The following is a 23,408-nucleotide window of genomic DNA, read 5'->3' as shown; positions in this document are numbered from 1 at the left end:
TGTACCTGGCCCTTTCTTCCTCCCCCTCTCACTCCATTCCTTTCTAAGCCTGGAGATAACCACTGAATGCACTGTTTACCCACAGGAAAAATAGATTTCCATTCTCAGAACTAGGCACATTTGGGGATAATATTGAGCCCACGGTAGCCAGCATTTTTTTTTTTATGCTGACAGCTGTAGGCAGAATTAGCCCCACATATTTAGTGTATGCACCCTAGAGGTCGTGCGTCTTCTGCTATCTGATTTTTGCCTCTCGTTTGGGGGTCCACAAAAACTTAATGCTTCAGTCTCAAAATATCACAAAGTCTGTATTGCTCAAAGTATTTTTTGATGGAATCTGCAGTTCTATACTACTACTGCACCTTATCAGCATTGCTAGACATACGCAGTGCTGTACATTAAACATAAGAGAGACAATCCCTGCCCAATAGAGCTTACAATCTAAATTACAACTAACAGGTTAGGCAATTTCTTAATAACTCTGAAGGATAGATTTTGAAAAGGTGGTAGCCAGTGGCGTAGCGAGGGTGAGAGGCGTTCAGGGCTGTGGCGTCCCAGCCCCCGCCCTCATGTACACTCCCCCTCCCCCGCTCCTTCCCCAATCTTGCCTGCCATGCGTGCTTCCCTTCCCCCATACCTCTAGTTGAAGTTGTTGCTTGCAGCGGTCAACATCATGCTCCTCGCGACCCCCATCAGCTCTCCCTCTCTCTGTCACTTCCTATGTTCGGCACCCAAAGTGACATCAGCAGGAGAGCCGACAGGGTCGCAAACAGCACGTTGTTGACCATCGTGAACAACAACTTCAACTAGTGGTATGGGGGAAGGAAAGGAGAGGCGCGTGAATGGAGGGACCAGGAAGAGGCGGGGGCGGAGAGGAGGAGGGATGCTGGCACCACTAGCAACATGGCTCCCAGGGAGGACCACTCCCCTTGTCGTCGTCCCCTTACTCTGTCACTGGTGGTAGCAATACAGAACTTAAGTTTCTTCACATCGATGCAGAAGTCAAAAGGAGAAGAAGCAAATACTGTATTATTGGCGACTCTCAGAGACCAAGGGTGTCAGGTCAAAAGCGCGCCAGGACAAAGGCGCGCCCAGACAATTGAGCGCAGTGCGGGGGTGTGCGCCGCCGAAAATTACTGTTTTTAGGGCTCCGACAGGGGGAGTGTGGGGGGGGAACCCCCCACTTTACTTAATAGAGATCGCATCGCGTTGTGGGGGGTTGGGGGGGTTGTAACCCCCCACATTTTACTGAAAACTTCACTTTTTCCCTGTTTTTAGGGAAAAAGTTAAGTTTACAGTAAAATGTTGACCGTTACAACCCCCCAAACTCCCCATAACCCCGGCACGATCTCTATTAAGTAAACTGGGGGGGCTCCCCAACAAAACCCCCCGTCGGATCCCCTAAAAACTGTAATTTTCTTCAGCGCGCGCCTCCGTCTTGCGCTCAGTTGTCGGCGCGCACCTTTGTCTTTCGCGGGGTTGTCTATGAACCGAGACCAAGACATGACATCATTAGCACAAACAGAGAGCACATTAACCTGGTTTAAGGGTATATATTACACAAATGTTTAGCCCAGGAGTTTCCAATTTCAGTCCTTGAGAGCCTCAGTCTAGTCGAGGTTTCGGGATTTCTCCAGTGAATGGTCATTAGATTATTTGCTTACACTGCTTCCATTGTATGCAGATAGATCTTATGCATATTCATTGTGGGAAACCTGAAACCTGACTTGACGAGGGCCAAGGTTAGTCACCCATAGCTCATCTACTGAATCCTCTTTTACAAATGTCATCGCACCCCACTGGGAAAGACCAACCTGGAAGAGAAGATTGACACAGGAAAAGTGAAAATGAAAGTGTGAAACCAACCTAATTGGAAAGATAAAATGCACAGACTACAAAGATAATAAAAAAATATATATATATTTCAATATTTAAGGGTTGGAATGTGTTAGCTTTGGGACATGTGCATCTCTTCTCTTTTTCTAAGTTGCAAAACAGGAAGAAATGCATTTGTTTCTTTTTTTCAAACTTCAATTTAATTGATATACCATCAAACAATCAAAAGAAGTCTAAGCAGTAGAGAGTGACTGTAATTAGGGTTACCAGAAGTCCAGATATCCCCAGACATGAACTCCTTTTGAGGACATTTCTGGGGGTCCATCCGGGTTTTGAAAAGCTTTCCTTTGTGCAGGAGAGCATCTGCGCATACGCAGATACAACATGATGATGTCATGCACACCCATGTCATTGTGTCACATCCGCACATACGAGGATGTGCTGTCCAATGAGAACAGGCTTCAGGTGGTAGGGGCTGGGATTGGAGGTGGAGCTGGGGCAGGCTTGGAGGAGGGATCGGGGCATGACGAGGCAGAACAGGGGCTTGATGGGGCAGGGATGGGTGGGACTGGGCGGGATGGACAGGTCTAGGAGTCTGGATTTTCCAGACGGAAAATCTGGTAACCCTAACGATTACTGCAATAATGGGGAAAATTTTACAAAATTATACAGGAATTCAATGGTAACGGTAAACTGTTCTGCAGTAGTGCCGTGGGAATGGGGACTGTTAGCACAGCATTCACACAGTAATATAGATAAAGGTAGAAAAATCAAATATACAAAAAGTATCAAAATAAACAGTTCTTTCCACAAACTTCTATAAGAGTATAAGCATAAAAATAAGCTTTTTTTTTTTCAAATACCTAATGATAGGGGGAGAAAAAGCTGCAGATCAAAAGTTTTCACAAACCACACTGAAAACGCCTTCTCAATGGCATAAAACCCCCAGCTTAGAAATTCTTTTGAAAATCAAACATCAGTTTGTGCAGAAATAATTCACATTGGTTAGTGCGCCTTAATAAAAGGACCCCTAAATTAACTTTGGAGGACCCAGCTGGACTAAATGCTAAGATAGAATGGCAGCACTACTTTTAGTGCTGTCAACTTTTGGGTCTGTATCTCTTTAAGAAGAGTAAATCCTATCTTTTAGTTAAGCATTAAAGTGTTATAAACAATACGACATTAGGCCAAATCCAGCATGTGGTAATATTAAAACATGAAAAAAGAACTTATACTAAAGAAAAAATAATACAACTAAGGGGCAAAGCTCACACCTTCTACCCCTTGGCGTAGAGTAGACTCAACTAGTCAAGTTATAGAGGGTAAATTAATATTGTGTGTCACAGTCCAAGTGGTCAAGATACAACTTACAGAGGGCAGTCTTCCATTGAGTACATGAGGTGCATGTCCTGTCTATGAAAATTAGGTCAATTTAAGGAGGTGGTCAATTATGGAAATTCTACTGTATTTATAAATGATCTGGGAATTGGAACAAATTAGGCAATTAGATTTGCAGATGGCACAAAATTATTCAAAGTTGTCAAAACACATGCAGACTGTGAAAATTTGAAGAAAGACCATAGGAAACTGGAAGGCTGGGCATGCAAATGGCAGATGAAATTTAATATGGTGAATGCAAAGTGATGCACATCGGGAAGAAAAATCTAAATCATAGTTACCTTATGCTAGAGTCCACCTTATAAGTCCACATCCAAGAAAAAGATCTGGGTGTTATGGTAGACACTATGCTGAAGTCTTCTGTCCAGTGTGCAGCTGTGGCAAAAACAACAACAACAAACAAACAGGATGCAAGGAACTATTAATAAAGGGCTAGTAAATAAAATCAAGAATATTATAAATGTCTCTATTGCTAGGAATACAGAATGGGAATAAGAACATAAGAATGGCCTTACTGGGTCAGATCAATGGTCCATCAAGCCTAGTAGCTTGTTCTCACTGTGGCTAATCCAGGACACTAGTACCTGGCAAAAACCCTGAATAAAAAGTAAGGGAAGGATGTGGGGAAAATAGGAACTGGGGAATGAAGCAGTCAGGTGAGGAGTGAGTGAACTAGGGATGCAAGAGTAGGCTATGGAACAATGGTAAATGGATGAAAGGTGAAAAAAAGGAGACTAAAGACTGATGAATGAAATTTACCTATAGGGATGTAATCTCAGTGTTAAAATCTTTGCCTAAGTGGCTTCCTGAGGCTTACACCATGGAGAGGGAATTTTACGCACAAATAAATTTACTGATTTCAGCATGGAGGAGGCCAAGGAAGCAGTTCAGCCTTTGAAAACTCTTCACATAGTGGAATTTATTTTAGGTAAAGCACTTTGGGCTCATTTTATTAAACAGGGAACATCCTTGAATGGGGAACATCAGAGCAACATCCTTAAAGTCAACTGAGTTTTTGCCTCTGTTTATTCCCGCTTAATACACCACCTTTCAGGCCAGCCAAACAAATGCTGAGGTTTACTTAATGGCGGTAGAGGTTTCTACTGCAGGGTGATGAGATAACTACTCTGATGATCATAGGAATTCTATGAGCGTTGAAGCATTTACCTGGCCGGCCTGCGGTAGAAACCTCTACCGCCATTAAGTAAACCTCAGCATTTGTTTGGCTGGCCTGAAAGGTGGTGTATTAAGCGGGAATAAACAGAGGCAAAAACTCAGTTGACTTCAAGGATGTTTGTCTGAAAAAAATGTCTTTTTTTAAAAGACATTTATAGTCAGTTGTGGTAAGGTATTAAATATGTAACAAACAAAACTTGATAGAACCTCACAGTATAGCGGTATACAAGAAATAAAATTATTATTATTATTATTATTATTATATACGGCTTTGCTATAGTTTCAAGTCTGTCCTATACTTCACTTCTGTATCTCAGCAGTATTTTACTCTTGTACGTTACTTAAAAACGTCACAGCACTTGAATGCCCTAAAGAAGCTTGTTTGTGAAACGAGTCCCGTCGGGCCACAAGATAAGTGCTGGTTTATTAATTTTCATATTTTATATGTATTTACATGCTGAATTAAATTACTATATGGAGATTTTTTGGGGGTTTGGGGGGGTTTTGCTGATGAAAGATATTGAGTCCTTCTAAGAGGTGTTGATTTATTTGCTAAAACAGCAGTTTTCCCTCTGGACCTCTGAGGCTTTATTCCTCCAATTTTTGGTAGATAGAGATCTGGTATGTTGGTTTTGCTTGGCAAGTTTTTCATCTCTTTTTGTTTTATTGAAGTGGTACTTAAAAGTCACCTCCATCCACATCATTATACCATACCTTATCCAGGGCTTAGATTGAGGAGACACACTTCTTTTATTAATTACTAACCCAACCTTCAAAAGTCATTAGCAGAACAAATGAAATTTTAAAAACCGTCACTTCTAATGAAGAAGCAGACCAGAATAGTTTAAAATCATTTCTGAGAAGTTTAATCATAACAAATGTTTTAACAGTCATCATAAAATCAACATTGTCACATATACAAACGACAAGACATTTTAGCATACAAAAATACCATTATGAAAACTGCAATTGAGGGGGACAGGAGGGGCAGAAGGAAATCAGTGGCTTTTTAGGTACCATCCATAACAGAGTGAGCAAGGACAACGCTTCCACAACATTCAAAATTATACACAGCAGCTAAATATCTCTGCACAAAGTCAATATTTGGCAACATTTTGACAGTATTTTTTCTACACAGCCCAGCAGCTCAGACATCTGTAGGACTATTAAGCCCTTAAAAAAAAAAGCTTCTAAAATAAACTACACACATTATTGCAAATGAAATATGTCAAGGTCTTTAGTTAACAGCCATGATTAGCATTTAGTCAAGCCATTTTACTGGAATATTATTAACCATGAGAGTTAGAAAAGGGCAAGAATGCGTTTCAACCCTAGCATAAAAAAATGAGAAGAGGCGTAGCCCTTCAGCTATGGAAAAACCAAAAAGACAATGCCTTAGCCATAAGGAAGAGATTAATTTTCATCTTTTCCTAGTGAATATTAACATGAAATTAAATAAATAAAAAAAGAATGGGAATCAGGGTAAGCAAAAAAAAAAAAAAGGGATGCGTTTGTGATTTATTTTTGCATCTCAATCCCAATTTAATAACCTTTCCAAAACAATTGAAAAGGTAGAACTAATTAGCCATATCCCCTGATGCTGAAGGATCTACTAGCCCATTTAATTACCCAAGACCTGACGAATGCATCATGATCCAAGGAGATGTGATAAGGTGTACATCCCATAATACCAGGAACAGTCAGAGGACATGGCAGTTTAAAAGAGCTATGACTACACCCCCTTGGGAAGATGTAGAGAAACAAGAGGGGAGAGATTTCAAATTACTTGCCTCAGGTACCCATGCAGATTATAAACTCCTCTGAGCGGGGACATATTGTACTTTAGTACTTAGCAACACTATACAACACTGCATATCTCCCATAGTGCTAACATAAGAATAATTTATTATTGAATTAGGGCTCCTTTTATAGTAATATTTATACACTGCTTATAGCCTAAGTGGTTACATTCAGGTACTTAAGTATTTCTCCCTATCTGTCCCAGTGGTCTCACAATCTGACTTACGTACCTAGGACAATGGAGTGTTAAGTGATCTGCCCAGGGTCACAAGGAGCAGTGCTGGGTTTGGGCCTGCAACCTCAGGCTGCTGAGGCTGCAGCCCTAACCTCTAGGCCACTCTTCCACATCTATGCATGTTCTTCAATGGGCCTTTCCTGCACGCTAAGCCTGTTTCAACCACAGCCGTAAGAGAGGCAATTTTCTAGTTCATGAATGAGTGGCCATACGCTAATGTAAGCATTAGCACTTGGCCATTAAAAAAAAAAAAAAAAGATTAACATGGGAGCACTTATGACCTTCATAAATAGTTAACACATTCACACCAATTCTTCACTCCTAACATGCCCCTTCCAAAAAAAAGAAAAAGTAGAGATAAATGCTACTGTACACTTAGGACCAGATTTTATAAATGGTGCCTCACTGCTAGGCACCGTTGAGTGCAACTGTCAAAATTTTCCGCCAGGCGCCATTTATAGAATCACAATTAACAGCACCTAAACAGTCTGGTGGACATTGAAACCTTAAGCGCTTTTATCCCATTTAGGCCAGGGTTTTTTTGGCCTAAATGAGTGCACTTATGTTAGATGCCTACCAGCACCTACATCACACCACACCCAAAATCCACCCCTAACCATGCCTACTTGATGGTAGGCGTCTCAGACTAGATGCCTACCTCAAAGTGATAGGTGCCTACCTGTTAGGCACCTTCTAGATACATTTTTTTTTTTTTTTCTAATGGCACTTTCAATTAATGGCACCAATTAAGTTAGACGCCTGGATTGGCTAAGCATGCCTCAGGCATCTTTTATAAATCAGGGCCTTAATGGGAAAACTAACACAGAATGCTTTAGCGCGTCCTGCGTTAGGCCATTTTTGCCCTCATTAGGTGTGCTTTAGTGCTCAGTAAAAGGGCCCCATATGCATTAGAAAGGTTCTATGGATAAAGCTCAAGTATATGTAGCTGGAGGTTGGTTTTGACATCTCCTGTGCCTCTTTTTTTGTTGTTCTGTTTTACTTCGAGGCCTGGTATCGTCTTTCTTTGTTCGTTGCAGTGAGAAAGGGCCAAAACACCAAAAAAAGTCCTGGGCTGGCTCTGCAAAGAAGGGAAAGAGACAGAGGGATACTGGGGCTAGAAGAACTTTAGACTGTGAATAGGAAAGAAAGCAAGACTATTTACCAGCTGAGACGGTCGTTACCCTCAAGCCCATGCTCAAAAATTCCCTTTCCTGTATGAACCAGGGCATTCTAGATGCCACAGAAAGTGAAGCACATAACATATGTCAAGGACAATTTCAGCTCAGTTAAGTCCAAACAAAAATATGCAAAGCGACAGTTTCTGTTTTAGAACATAGATTTAAACAATTAAACATGTATTTGGAACAATCAGCTCTATATTTATAGGGGCATAGCATCAAAAGAAAAATCTGCCTATTAAGTTGGCTTGCGCATTTTAAATAGGCAATTCTGTGAGCCATTCCACCAAATCTGCATATTTTTTGTTTGTTAACTAGGACAGGATAATTACACGATTGCTGCAAAACACAAAAAGAAAATGGAAGGCGGGAAGGCCATTTTGGAGTTGTTTCCCTTCAGTGATCTCAGCTTTATACACCCATCTCCTAAAACTGCAAAAGCGATAATCAGTATGTATGTATACCACCTTTACAAAACCAAAAATGAAGAAAAAATAAATAAATATAAAGATAAAGACAGTAGCATAGTAAGGGGGAGGGGGTGGACCACCCCAGGTGCCATCTTCACAGAGGGCAAAGGCACCAGCAACTCTCTTCCCCTCCCCCCCCCCCAATGTATCTCTTGAAATATTCACTGGTACAAGCAACACCTTCTACTTGCTGCTTGCACCAGCCTTGGTTCCCTTCTGACATTACTTCCTGGTCGCGGGGCCAAGATGCGACATCAGAAAGGAGTCAAGGCTGGCATGAGCAGCATGTGGAAGGTGTTGCTCACACTAGTGAACATTTCAAAAGGTATGCTGGCATCCAAGCGGTGGGAAAGAGTGTGTGTGTGGGGGGGGGGGCGGGGCGCCCATGCAACAGGGAAGAGTGGAAGGGGGCACATGCTGCGACAATGTTGGGTGCCAAAGTCCCTGGTTCTATAAGCAATACCGAGGTTAGGTGTCACTAGGTGCATAGATCAGGGACGCCTAGCTGAGTTCCACGTGGAATTCAAAATTGTTTAATTAGCATAATTGAAATGGTAATTGATCATGCCAGTTAATTCCCAAAAATTATAAAATGACTTAAGCGTTCCATGCAGAACTCAGCTCGGAACCTACTGACGCCTACCTGTAAAGTAAGTGTGGTTAGAGGCAGGAAGCAGGCATGGCAAGACTTATTCACACATCGATATAAGTAATCAGGCAAATCGGTTCACATATTCACTGTCATATAGAGATCTAAACTTTATCTAATACAATAGGGATCTTCAGAAGACTGTGTGGGCGATAACTCATCACACAGCTACCATCATCAATGATCCCAACATTTTAAAAAAATTTTTCTTGCATTCAAAATATTTCATAAATATGTATAACATGTAACTTAGCTTCAATGCAGCGACACCTCTTCCGACGTGAAATCACGCTTCACCCATTTCAGCAGGGTCGAGGTGTTGCAATTATATCAAACTTAGGCGACAGCTCCAAGATGTTTTGATATAATTGCAGCACCTCGACCCTGATGAAGTGGCATAGTAAGGGTAGGAAGCACCCAGGGCGGTGGTGCCCTCCCCTTCTGCACCGACCCCCGCTCCTTCCCACCTCCCATTCCACACTTGTGCTCTCTCCCTCCCCACCCCCACGTACCTCTAAATCTTCGCCAGTGTGAATGGCTTTGGCAGCAAACTTCTTTTGCCAGCGCTGGATTTCCCTCTGATGTCACTTCCTGGCCTCATGACCCAGAAATAATTCAGAGGGGACCAGACTGGTGCAAGCAACGGGCAGAAGTTGCTCACACTAGCGAAGATATTACAGAGGTATAGGGTGGGGGAGGAGGGATAACGCGAGCATAATGGGGTGCAGCAGAAAGGAGTCAGCGCTCCCACCTACTCGGTGCCCGGGGCAGTCTGCGCCCCCCTTACTATGCCAATGGGTGTTACTGCATAGAAGCTAAGTTGCAATATATGTTATACATATTTATGAAATATTTTGAATGCAAGAAGAAAAAATATTTTTTAAAATTTTGGGATCCATGACGATGGTAACTGTGTGATAAGCTGTCGTCTACGCAGTCTTCTGAAGATCCCTATCATATTAGATAAAGTTTAGATCTCTATATGCTTCACTGATAGTGAATACATGGTATGACTTAGGCATCGGTAGGCATCTTTGTAAGGCACTGGTAAATTAGGCCAGGAAATCCCTCAGGAGTGCCTAAGTCAAGTTAGGCGCCACTAGGCATGATTCTATAAATGATGCCTGGTGGCTGATTGACAGCCACACCGAACATCGCCTAGGGATTGGGTGCCATTTATAGAACCAAGGCCAAAATGTCTAGATTAATAGTGAAAAATATGAACAAAGATTAAAGAAAGGATTTACAACATAAAAAAGTTAAAAAGACAAATATTGACTTCCTTCTTTTATTTTTTTAAATTTACCACCTTACACAGGGCAATGACAAAGTGGTTTGCAATAATTAAAGAGAGGTAAAGGACTCCAAAATTCAATAAGACAGCAATCAAGAGCTAGCATCAAAGTATTCAGAAAATAAGGCCTAAATCAGAGAGCATGAGTAGTTAAAAGCACTGTTCTGAAAAGTGGCACCTGTGTGCCAAAGGCTTTGAAAAATAGATACACTTGCAGCTCATTTTTAAACCACAAGAAACTAAGTTCCATTGCAAGTGGTCCAGAATAGGATTACCAGATTGTCTAGAAGGAAAATCCAGACCCATGGCCATGCCCCCAGTCCCGCCCATTTCCCCCCCATTCTGCCTGTGTCATGCCCTGTTCTGCCCCCCAGCCCTGCCCCCAGATGGCATCCGCGCATGTGCGGACATGATGCAATGACATCACGTGCCCGCTTGTGTGCGCGTAACATCACCGCATTGCATCTGCACATGCGCGGATGCCCCTTCCCGATGCAATTTTGACGGGAAGCTTTTCAAAACCCGGACAAAATGCCGGGTTTTGAAAAGCCATCCTGGGAAATCCGGACATCTGGTAATCCTAGTCCAGAAGAGAGTTCCAGAGAAGGGGAAGCAGCAGACTGCAAGACAGCCTAGAAAGATTTCTATAACTTCTTGATTCATCATATGCTTGGCAATGCTTCTGACACTATGTATTAAGACAACTATAACTAAAGCAATCTCAAATCAATTGCAAGGGAATTGGACTGCATGCTAAGACTATAACTACTCCTTCCAGGTAGAGTTACCAGACATCCGGATTTACCTGGGCATTTCCTCTTTTTAGATGACCGTCCGGGTGTCTAGACGGCTTTTCAAAACACGGCACTTTGTCCAGGTTTTGAAATGCTGTTGAGATCGGGACCAAGTCTGGAGTGCATCTGCACATGGGCAGAGGCGGCAACAAGGTGATGTCACACACATGTGTGCAACATCATCACATCTCCTCTGCACATGCGCAAATGCACTCCAGACTCAGCTCGAAGAGACGAGGTGTGGGGTTGGGGGTGGAATGGAGCATGGCCAGGGCAGAACAAGGTGGAGCCAAGCGTCCTCTTTTTCCAGATGCAAAATCTGGTAACCCTACCCCTGGGGAATCTTATTATAAGTATTTCCTACCATCCCCAACCACATTGTTTTCAATTTTGCTTGTCTGTAGGAAATACTAATTCACAACAATAACAGAATGCGACTTTATTATTATTTCAGGGCTTTCTGCTGATACTACTCGGCATACCACATCAGTGTTCCACTAAGCAAGTTTAGTCATATCTGTCTAATTGGCAGCGGGAATCATTTCAAGCACAGCTGAAGCTTAGGGGCAGCACCCTTTTCTTCCCATAAACATTTAAAGAGATAAACTACAGATGCTGCAAACATGACCTGAATGAAGAGCAGTTTTACTGCATGCACAAGCTCTCTCTCTTTCCTGCAAAAGAACTCAATGGGAAACAAAGGTCTGTGTTAAGAGTTTCAAATTTATTTCATATTCGATATTCCACCCATTTGAAGGCTTCCCGAGTGGTTTACAATACTAGTCACCTATAGCAGTTCTAGAGCACCCCCCTTGCCAGTCAGGTTTTCAGGATATCCGCAACGAATATGCACGAGATGGAGGCAGCACAGGCAAATCAATTGTATGCAAATCTCTCATGCACTCCAGGATCGACTTGGGAAACACTGACCTACAGTAAATAAAAAGTGTATGAAGTAGGGAAAGAAGCGAGGTGTGCAGTTAGTGGAGCAGCCACATTTCCCAGGCCCTCTCCTAGAAAAAATGCCAAGGCATGAAGCTAGCAAGGCCTTAAATCAAAATATAATAAAATGTGAAAAATACACTACTAATAAGTATTAGAGGGACTGCCACAATCATTGAAACAAAAACTCAAATCATAAAAATAATAAGCAAATTGTGGAGAAAACAATCCTCATTACGGTTGCTCCTGGGCCACAAGGTACCCTAAAGGAGCCTGTATCATCACTTTAATGAAAAAATTCCATAATATCAATATGACTCAATCGTACACACTGATATTCATCAGAATCTTCCTTATCATTGTGAGTTTGTTGAAATCAAGGCTCCATGCCAATGAACTTTGAAATGAAAGCTACAATTGTGGGAATAATGTTTTTTAAGAGATGCTCTAGTTGGCGTGAACCCCAAAGAGGATTGACTCCAGCGTCTTATGTGCAGTTCACCACATATTAGCATTTCCACGTATTCCTCATTATAGGACCCTCAGGGACCCCTGAAGAAGACTCTTTGTCAAAACGCGGAATGTGTTGGGTCCTGTGTCCATAGTGGACTAGGTCCTTTAAGGTTTTCATGTGGATTATTTTACTTTTATGTGGATGATTTATTGTACTTATGGAACTTTGACATTTTGCAAATAAAGTCCATTTAAGGAACATCATCATTCCACAGAGTTTCTTTTGGTTTCTAGTTGGCGTGAAACATATATTGACAATTCTGTCAAAATATTAGTGAAAACACTGTCCAGAAAAAAGCGTGTAGAAAAAGCACTTATCTCAAATAACTGGAACAGATCTTCTAGGACACAGCCATTAAATTCAACTCCATTATCTTGTCCCGACAGGGGTCTGCGTGTTTCGCCACCTCACTACGCTACATCAGGGAATGAAAAGTAAAGCTGGTATTGGAAACACGCCTTCAATTTGCTAGCACGGTTCTTCAAAATGGCATAGTGCACAGGCTATAGACCATATGCATCTTGAAAGAAGAAGGTATATCCCTTCTTCCCCCCCCCCCCCCACACATACACATTTTAAAGTTTGAGGGGAATTTTCCAGCCAAAGAAAGGAGGGGGAGGGTACTCCATAAGGAGGGACCGGTAATACTAAATATCCTCATCCTGATGATTCAGAATTAAGAAATACAAAACAATTTGCCTCATAAATATGCCTCATTGTTTGTAGGAAAGACCTGAGTACTCTAATGGTGGCATAGAAGATGAATAATCGTGATAGATACAGACAATTTCTGAAGTAATGAACTTTATGTACCATTATCAGGATTTTAAATGTGATTCTGTGCAATATACAGTAGATAACCAGCGCTCTTCATGAAGAAGAGGAATTACTAGCTTAACTTTTTGCAACCTTCCGTTCAACAGGATATTGCAATAGTCAAAGTAGCTAATAATGAGGGAATGGATAAGAATTCACAGAGCTTTTTGGGTGAAAAAGTTTCACAGATCAGTTTGAGTTCAAAGAAAAATATTTGATATACGCCACTGGAAATTTAAGTTCTGGTCCAATAATACCCCTAAGACCTTTACAGAAAACACAAAAGAAATCTGAAAATGCATAATCAGTATGGGAGTAAAAATAATGGGAGTACCTTTCTGAGAGAGCAGAAAACCCCGTGACTTATTGGGATTTAGTTTCAGTTTATGAAGTCTAAGCCAATCCACAATCCTATTCGGTTTATTGTTTGAGGTGAGAATATCTCACAAGTAACTACCACTCAGAGTACCAAGTATCTGGATATCATCAACATACACATGAGGAATTAGGACAAGGGACTGAATGAGAACTAAAGGGGCCATGGAAATATTACAAAGAATTGGGGCCAGTATGGATCTCTGAGGGATCCCACATGAAAACTGGGATTGTAAACATTCTGCCAGTGTAGGAGTAGCCTAATGGTTAGTGATCCTGGGCAAGTCACATAACCTTCCACTGCCTCAGCTACAATACTTAGATTGTGGGGGACAGAGAAAGTAACTGCAAATAATGTGTACAGTATTGTATACACTTAATGGCACTATAGAAATGATTACTAGTAATAGTAAAATTGTATTTGTTCAGCCAGACAAATACAATAAAAATCAGTTGAGTACATTTTCACCGAGACTGATGACCTGTGGCCTACAAAGGAGTCCATGATCTATGAGATTCCGTATGAGTGAGCTTAATGCACATGTCACAGTAGTAGGAGATGGCAGATTAACGGCTGACAGAGAACTACCAAATGAGACATCACTGGAAGAGTGCTGGAGATTGAGAATAGCTGAAGTTGTGGTACAAAAGGCAATGACCCTAGTGATGTTTGTAGTGTGGTAACCTTCTTTAAGGAGTAGCTGGCCAAAACAGCAGTTCGTGTCGGAGCACAGAGGTGAGCCTTAGATAGCTCTTCCAGAACTAACCAAACCAGAGTCATCCAATTCATTTTAAGAACATTTCTCGAAGCCTTAAATAAAAAAAGTTAATTTGGCCTCCACTTAAATGTCTGAGCAGAACTGGGAAGCAGGAAAGTAGAACTTTATCACTTGTAGGCATGCTTAATCTTCTTATGTGGGTAATTCAGCTTATATTCCTACCCTGAGTTCCTGCAGGGATAGGGGAAAAATTTGTCCCCATGTACAGAGAGGGATCAGCCTTAGTGATGTCAGACTGTACCTTGTGCTATTTAGATGTTTACTAATATTTTTTTCTTTATAGTTTATCTTTTGTATCTCTTATAAATCTATATTTCTCACTGGTAATCTCATCTTTTTCAATAATTTAATTAAATAAATGGCATAAAAATTCTCTTCCTGCACATTATTTCATTTTCATAGTTTTCATAGTTTTTCCTTATTGTTCTCTATTATGTTAGCAATCTGTAATTATATCCAAATAGCTACTTAGCTTAGTTTAGTTCATGTTGCTGATATTCTGCACCCCGGCAACGCCATTTATTTAATTAAATTATTGAAAAAGATGAGATTACCAATGAGGAATATAGATTTAAGAGATACAAAAGATAAAAAATAAAAAAAAAATTAGTAAACATCTAAATAGCACACGGTGGGTGAGCCGGTGAAGAGCGATTCCACGCGGCACTGTATCAGGCTGGTGGTGGTAATCTGAGACTCCCCATGTGTGACTTAGAAATAATTTGTTTTTTGGCATGATATCATTACTTAAGATACAGATTTTGATAGGTTGTTTATATTTTTGAGTGCCTATGTTTTGTGAGACTGTACTTTAGTCATCCTGTTGCTCTATCAGCTAAGTCATATAATAGTCTGGGGGAAAAATTTTTTTTTTACTAATTTTCATTTTTACCTAATAAACCTCTACTTTATGCCAAGTCAGTGACCCAAGTACCTATTTCAGACGTTTGTTCTAATTTACCCCACCCCCTCTTTTTTTTTTTTAAATCAAGCTGTGCTGGAGCAGGCCTACGAGGTAAGTACTCTGACACCCGTAGGAATTCTATGAGCATCAGACCATTTACCACGCTGACTCACACTAAAAACCTCTAGCGCAGTTGTGAAGGTCCTGGAGAAAATTTTATTCTCTTAGGTTCTGAGACTACAGAAGGACCTGGACAGTCGCAAAAGCCCATCATGTTGAGAAAAGATTTAGCAGAATTCAATAAAAGGTAACAAAGCAACCTACAAAGAATTTGACTTTCAGTCACTAATGCTTGCAACCACATTCACACAGTTGTCAGCAGCACAAAATCAAACGTGTTGGAATTAGGGATCATCAGATTGCCACTCGGGCAGCATAACCCAGATTGGCTACAATCCTCATTAATCCCAAATAGCTTCCTAACCCCCTCCTTTACTAACACGTAGCGCAGGTTTTAGGCTGGCGGTGGCGGTAACTGCTCTGACACTCATAGGAATTCTATGTTAGTAAAGGAGGGGGTAAGTGTCTTATTTCTTTAAATTCTTATTATCCATTACAATTCTCTGCTTAGCGTTATCTTATTACTGCTTTTTTAAACTTTTTTTCAGTTTTTAATGTATGAGGTGGAGCTGCAAGATAAGCCCATTGCTTTGTATAGTATACATTAAAAACTGAAAAATAAAGTTTTAAAAAGCAGTAATAAGATAATGCTAAGCAGAATAACTTCTATTCTGTAATCTCTCTTGTAAAACTTTAGATTGCTCTTTATACTGAAAAGTAGTAGAGAAGATCCGACAATATCAAAGGAACTGTGACTCTGGCAAACTTTCCTTGAGATGCCTTGGATGTGAACTCTTGAAATGTAAAAAGGTGTTCTGATCTGTATTCTTTCGAAAACTGTAGTAAAAAAAATAGATTCTTTGATCTCAACACATTCATTCAAAAAGGAAATGCAAATGAGAACTTGATGGTAAGTTCACAGGAATTCAATAAATCAATAAACAAATTTAGATTTTCTACAGAATCTTCCCAAAGAGAAAAAGATATCATCAATCTGAAGTTACAGGGATGAAGTTGCAAGGAAATACTTTTAAAACCAATAGGGGGAAATTTTTTTTCACTCGGAGAATAGTTAAGCTCTGGAATGCATTTGCCAAAGGATGTGGTAAGAGGGATAGCATTGCTGGTTTTAAGAAAGGTTTGGACAAGTTCCTGGAGGAAAAGTCCATAGTCTGTTATTGAGAAAGACATGGGGGAAGCCACTGCTTACCTTGAAACGGTAGCATGGAATATTGCTTGGGTTTTGGCCAGTTGCTAGTGACTTGCATTGGCCTGATCCAGTAAGGCTATTCTTATGTTCCTTTACTAACGCGCAGCATGGGTTTTAGTCGGCAGTGGCAGTAACTGCTCCGACGCTCATAGAATTCCTATGAGCATCAGAGCAGTTACCGCCTCTGCCTGTGCTAAAACCCGCACTACGCGTTAGTAAAGGAGGGGTTTAGGAAGCTATTTGGGATTAATAACAGTTTATATACCGCATGACCGTGAAGTTCTATGCAGTTTACAATGATTTAAAAAAATGCTACAAATTAAGTGGAGTTAACAAAGTTAAAAGCTAGTGATTAACATCTCTAGGGTCAGTTATTGTGGAATAAAATTGTGCAGGTTAGTTGCCTAAATACTTCAGGAATTTTTTAGGCGTTTCCTAAATTCCCTATAAGTAGTAGACGTAAGCAATTGTTCCAGATCTTTCCCCCATAATGATGCCTGATGTGAGAAAAGATGTTGATGATTTCTTTTAAATTTACATCTTCTAACCGGAGGGGAAAGAAAATTCAAGTGTGAGCTTATCTTATGTCTGTTGGCTGAGAAAGAGAAAAGGTCAGTTATATATTTAGGGGCTAAATCGAATAGTACCTTAAAACAAAAACAACCAAACTTAAACTTCACACGTGCCTCCATCGGCAGCCAATGCAGAAGTCGGTAAGAAGGTGTTACATAATCGAACTTCTTCAACCCGAAAAATCAGTTTGACCACTGCATTTTGCACCAGTTGTAGTCGCCGCATGTTCTTCTGGGAAATTGCCAAGTAAGTGATATTATAGTAGCCAAGTTGACTCAGTATGAGGGATTGTACCAGAATTCTGAATGATGATGCATCAAAATATGCTCTAATGGACCGAAGCTTCCAGAGTGTGAAAAATCCCTTTCTGATTATGTAGTCAATCTGGGTTATGCTACCCGAGTGGCAATCTGATGATCCCTAATTCCAGCATGTTTGATTTGTGCAACTGTGTGAATGTGGTTGCAAGCACTGGATGTTCGAATAGCAGCCAAGACTCTCTTTTAGAATTGTTCAGTCACTAATGTCATATTATCATGAAATGCCTCCCTCATTTGCAACTTTGATTTTTATTTTTGATGATGGCATGTGCACCAACATTTAGAATAGAAATATTTTTAGACCTAAACAGAAAAACAGCAAAGAAAAAAAAAAATGAATTATGCAAACTTGACTTTAAGAAAAAAAAAATGGTTTTGTTTGCTTGCTTCTGAGAGTCCCACAAATATCATGTTTATGCATTAATGAGCTAAAAAGAAAACTAGCAAAAGAAAAAAAAGAGTTCAATTGTGCTTTTTTTAACTCTCGTGTCTATTTTTAAAAACAAGGTTCTGTTTTGGAAGGTTGTTTTTTTTTTAACTCACAAAAATATCCTGTTTATGCTTTAGCAAATAACTTCCCTTTGAATTGCCATGTTTTTCTTTTATATTTTTAACCATGTTAAGTATCCCAGATGGTAAAACGCTTTCAGTTCTTCCTGTCAGTGGATGATGAGGGGTGCTAATGGAAGTGGCAGGCTGCAGATGCCATCGTTAACATAAATATGCCTCATTACATTTGCACATAGCGTTCCCCATTCTGGGAAGAACTGCCTGCTTTGCCTTGTTGTTGTCCAGACCACTGCAACAATAAGACACTGGACTGTGTCTCCAAACAGCAGAGAAATTTAGAAAGGAAGTGTGTGCCTTTCCATCTTTTCAACCCCACCACCACCACCACTACACCCACCGAAGTAAAGGATGCAGCCCATTTTGACCAAAAGGAGATGAAGCCTGCTTCTGTATTTCATTTTGGTTGCGATAACAGAAGCAAGGATAAGACAACCAAACTGGAGGTGGAAGAGATGGGGGTACGAATGAGAATCCTCCATGCTAACTAGTTACACGACCCCCAGCACTCCCACTTACTGCTGTCAGATACCTATACCCACTGCATTGTTTCCTCTACCATAATCTCCCCAACCCTGAGATGTCCTGTCTGTCAAAATTAGATTGTAAGCTCTTCTGAGCAGGGACTGTCTACTGTATGTTAGATATACAGCACTGCGTACGCCTTTCAGCACTATAGAAATGATAAATAGTAGTAGTGGGGGAGGGGGGGTGGAGACCAGCAGAAGTGAATTTAAACACTGTCTGACAGCATCATACTTATCAGTTGCTTGAATCTGGACAGTGTTCTACTGCCTGCAGGACCTTACCAGAGACAAGAAGTTTGCACAGCCCAGCTGGCTAACTAAAGGCAACTGATATAGCAGGCTCTGTTTATGGCAAAACTGTCACTATTATTTGTAGCACATACAGTTCCAATCTTCTGATCAAATCTAGTAACATGTCTGTGCCAGTCTTGTTTAGACTAGAAGCAAGCAGCAATGTCATTTCACAGATGGCTGGTCAAAGCAGTGCCAATCTGCTGGCGTACTGGAGTGGGCTCAAAAAATGTTAATCTAACCCTTTATTAAATCCGTGCATTGGGCAAAACTTTTACAACTTTCCAACGAGATGAGTTAAAGAACTTAAAAAAAAAATGTTTTCCTCCCTTCTATATGGGGGTGAGTAATCAACAATGACTATATGGGGGCAAGTAATCAACAATATCTATAGGGCCCAACACAACCTCCACTAGTGACCAGGGTTTCATGGGGGTCTCTCTCTCCTCTGTGATGCCAGCTTCCTGGAAGGAGGTCCCAAGCATCTCTGCCAATCTGAAGCACTGGAACATTACCTGTTTGTTAGGATGTATCACTAAAGTATATCTTGAAACATCAGGCAGATGATGTGGTTGAATTTAAATATTTCCATAGTTGGTGATGGGTTGTTTGAGAAAGGATGGCGAGGCTCTGAACCAGGGGTGTCAAACCTTTTGGCTTCCCTGAGCCGCATTGGCCGAAAAAAAATTTTTCTGGGCAGCACAAACACTAACACTAGCTGATGAGCCAAAAAAAAGGTTGAGCAAGTCCCAAATTTGCAATCACTAATATAAAAGATGTACGTATCTAATAATAAACCTTCATTAAAGGGACACTGTGGAGAGGAACCCAAAAAAGCAGTAATACTTACCCTGACTGAGTGATCCTCCATGTGCACTGCTGACAGTGGGAGCAGCCACAGGCTTCTGCATCCCCATTCTAATGAGCAGGGATGCGCGCTCCTAGTTCTCCCATTCACTTCTATTACAGCTACGGTGAGCCTCTTCAGAGCGGGGATGCTGAATCAGCTGTCAGCAGTGCACGTGGAGGATCATTTAATCAGGATAAATATTACTGCTTTTGTGGGCCTCCCCTGCTGTAGCTAGTAGGGATCCCCAAGCCTCACCAACTAACAGCCACCTCCTCCTCCTCCAACTTCCCAAGTTCTGCAGCTGGCAGCAATATTGCAGAGCTTCTGCCTTCCTTCCTCCCTCCCTGCCCCTCCTTTGGCTTTCATACATGCATGAAAGCAGGGGCAGCTAGAGAATATTGCCATTGGCTGCAAAGCTTGGAGATTTTGAGTTGTCAGACTGGAGGAAGATGTCTTCAGTTGGCAGGGCTTGGAAATCCTCACTAGCTCAAGTATGTATAAATTGCACTCAGGCAGGTAGAAACTTTGGTGCCCATCCACTAATTTTGGGCTTCAGTCCTTCCCCCAAATCAGCTGTATATGACTACGCCACTGAATACAAAAATAATTGTGATGCACATATCCCAAAGCTAACATATTCCAGTTAATAAATTCAAAATAAAACAATTTTTTCTACCTTATTGTCTGGATGTTTTTCCATCATCTTGGTCCCAGTTTCTCTTTCTGCTTTTTCTCTATATTCAACTAATTCTCTTTCCAATGTCTGCTGTCCATTTTGTTCTCCTCTTCTCTTGTTCCATTTCCTTCTTATGCCTGTCTCCAATGTATTGATTTTTCCCTTTCAGCTTCCTTAACTTTTTCTTTTCTGCCTCTGTCCACTCAAATCTTGTCTTCTTTCTCACCCTTCTTCTTTTTAAATGTTCAGCTACCTCTCAATTTTCCATCTTCTCTCAGTCCCTAGCTCTCCCATTTCCCTCCTTTCCCACTCAAATCTTGCCTTCCTTTCTCATTCTTCTTCTTAATTGTTCAGCTACCTCTCAATTCTCCATCTTCTCTCAGTCTCTAGCTCTCCCATTTCCCATCTCACTCCTTTCCCAGCCTCCTATTCCTTTCTATCTACTCCCCATTACCGCATTTCTACCACTATACTCGCTGCTCTCTCACTCATCTTGTCATCTCCCTTTTGACCTCATCCACATGGCTCACCACTTTCAGAATCCCCCTCCCTCTCTCCACTGGTCAGGCTATAACTCCCTGTCCCTTTCTTTCCAACCCTTAGCATCATCTTATCCCAGCTTTCTTCCCTCCTGCCCTTCCATGGTTCAACATTTTGCTCCCTCTTTTCTGTTTTTCTTCTTCCCTCCCCCCTTGATGCTGAACAATAAAATGGAGGAAAAAATGAGAGATGCTTCATCTCTCTGCCTTCCAACCAGAGGCCTAACATTTCTCCCTCCCTCTCATCCCCAGATCCAACTTCTCTCCTTTTCTCTTCCCAACTGCCCCATCCCATCTCTCCCCCTGCCTCCCTCATTCCCCAGGTCCACCATTTCTATCTTTCTCTTCCCAACAGTTCTCCCTTCAAGTATCGCTTTCCCTATTCCTCCACTTCACCCCAGGTCCAACTTCTCTCCCTTCAGACCATTGCCCACCTTCTCTCTCTCTCTGTCCTCTGTTTCTGGTCCCATAAGCTCTGCTCACGCCCAATCTGGCACTTCTTTTAATACCCTCCCCCCCCCAAAAAAAAAAAAAAAAGTCCAGGAGACTTCCTCGGCCCAGCATGTTCTCCCCCTTCTCTCTGCGCCCATGCATTTCTACCTCACTCCTCTCCCACCACCATGCCTAATAATTCTCTCTCTGTCTCCATCCCTACTCTCTCTGCCCAAGTTCTTCTCTTTCTTTATCTCCCCAATTGCACCATCTCTTTCCCTCTCTCAGACATCCAATTCTCCCTATTATCTCCCTCACCTCTGCATCTCTTTTCCTCACTCCCTCCATTCTTCCATCTTATGGCTCATGCTCCCCTCTATCTTTCCCTTCATTTTGTGTCATAAGTTCATGCCCCTCCCTCCCTCCTTTTTTCCATCATTTTTCCCAAGTTTGTGCTCCCTCCCTCTCAAGTCTTCTCAAGTTTCACACCCTTCTCTCTTCTGTGCCCCAGGTGTTTATTATTATTAAGTATTATTATTATTTGATTAATCGCTTACTCAAATATCTTACCTTCAGGCCGGCTCCCTCCTCACTGCTAGTCATTTTTTGCTGAAAGCAGCGGGCAGCGCCTCCCTCTCAAGTCCCAACACACCCTTCTCCTTCCCTCCCTTCTGTGCCACGAGTGTTTACCGTCTTGCCTGTTCCCTCCTCCAACTTGCTGTAGCGTTCGCGCAAAGCTGCAGGCAGCGGCTTCCACGCGCGTCCTGTGGCTGATCTGGAAGCGTTCCCTCTGACGTTGCGACGTCAGAGGGAACATTTCCGGGTCAGCCGCAAGAGGCACATAGGATCCGCTGCCCGCGGCTTTGAGCAAATGCTACAGCAAGATGGAGGAGAGTGCCGGCAAGACGGTAAACACCCAGGGTCGGCAGAGGAAAACAGTGCATTGCCCTCGAGCACGAGCAGGGCAGCACAAAATACTTCACGGGGCTGCATGTGGCACATGGGCTGTGGGTTGGACACCTCTGATGTAGATGGAATATTACTTACATATTGTATTATGTGAATTATGTGTTTTAACATTTGGTTGTGTCACGATACTTGTTTATAGCTTGTGCATGTTTTTATGTGCTTACTTTAGATATAGGCAGATTATAACGTAACTAAACTAAAACCAAACTGAATTCACATGCTTTCCATACTGTACAAGTTTCTTGGATTCAGACTGGCTTCCCTGTGCAGAAATAGTCGAATCCTTCAGTGCTTGGGCTATATGGGGTGGAGGGGGGGGGTCATCCTCAAAGAAGTGCTCTATTCTTCTTGAAAATTTATGTAGCATGGCACCTTGACAAATTAACAGATTTGCAAAGTCATAAGCAAAAGAGTCCACTTCATCAGAGACATGATGACTCTTGTCCTCAAAAGCTTGTCTCAATAAATCTGTTAAGTCTCCATGTCGTTTTTGTTTCAACAAGATAGCATGGCCAGTTAACTAGAAATTTTAAAAGTACAAGTACCCACCGTTAACAGGGAAGATTTGTAAAAGTCATTTAGTAAATGTGCGGCATCACTACAGGAATTCGGGATGGCTTAAAGTACTGATGTGTTTTATTGCGTATGTTATATTGGACCGAAAAAGGGTAAAATAATTGATTTGTTCAATTATTGAAAATTAAAGTTGAATTCTTCTGGTTTCTAATAAAGCTGTAGCCTTTGTCGCACCAGTTATTTGTGTTGTGTGTTATTTGGTTGCAAGTGGATGCCGGTACGTGCTCCACGTATTCCTGAGGTTAGATAGCTAGCACGGAAGAGGGCAGGACATGGGCAGACTATTCCTTGTGGAGATCATTAGCACAAGTTAACATTTAACACAGCAGATGAAGCGAAGCACCCGCTGCCACTTTCAGGATGTGTACCTACTTGCTTCATGACTGTTAACCGTATGCGAAGAAGTGGGTAATGCCCCCCAACAGTCAATGCAGAGATTCCGTAGTTACCAGGAATTAATATTGCCAATTACCACACTGTAACTACAGAGCCTAAGGGCAGCTTAATAAGTAGGCCTCTTAGGGAGTAATTCTACAGAATTTGCACTAACATTTACATTCCAGTTATATGTGTACAGATTATTAACATACTGCATATG

The 23,408-nt window shown here is 41.5% G+C and overlaps 1 protein-coding gene across 1 annotated transcript in view; it reads right to left on the bottom strand.

Moving 5' to 3' along the window:
• Window positions 1-1,407: 1,407 nt before the first annotated feature.
• The window catches only part of RNF152 (ring finger protein 152), a 154,070-nt gene continuing 132,069 nt past the window's right edge, over window positions 1,408-23,408 (bottom strand). The window contains exons 3-4 of the transcript XR_004538478.1: window positions 3,516-3,609; window positions 1,408-1,814 (exon numbers count right to left, since the gene is read on the bottom strand). The gene's annotated coding sequence lies outside the window, so the exon portion shown is untranslated. The remainder of the gene's footprint in view (window positions 1,815-3,515; window positions 3,610-23,408) is intronic.

The sequence above is a fragment of the Geotrypetes seraphini genome, chromosome 2, assembly GCF_902459505.1.
Source record: "Geotrypetes seraphini chromosome 2, aGeoSer1.1, whole genome shotgun sequence".
In the NCBI taxonomy this organism is placed as follows: Eukaryota; Metazoa; Chordata; class Amphibia; order Gymnophiona; family Dermophiidae; genus Geotrypetes; species Geotrypetes seraphini.
This window is presented reverse-complemented; position numbering and strand designations above follow the sequence as displayed.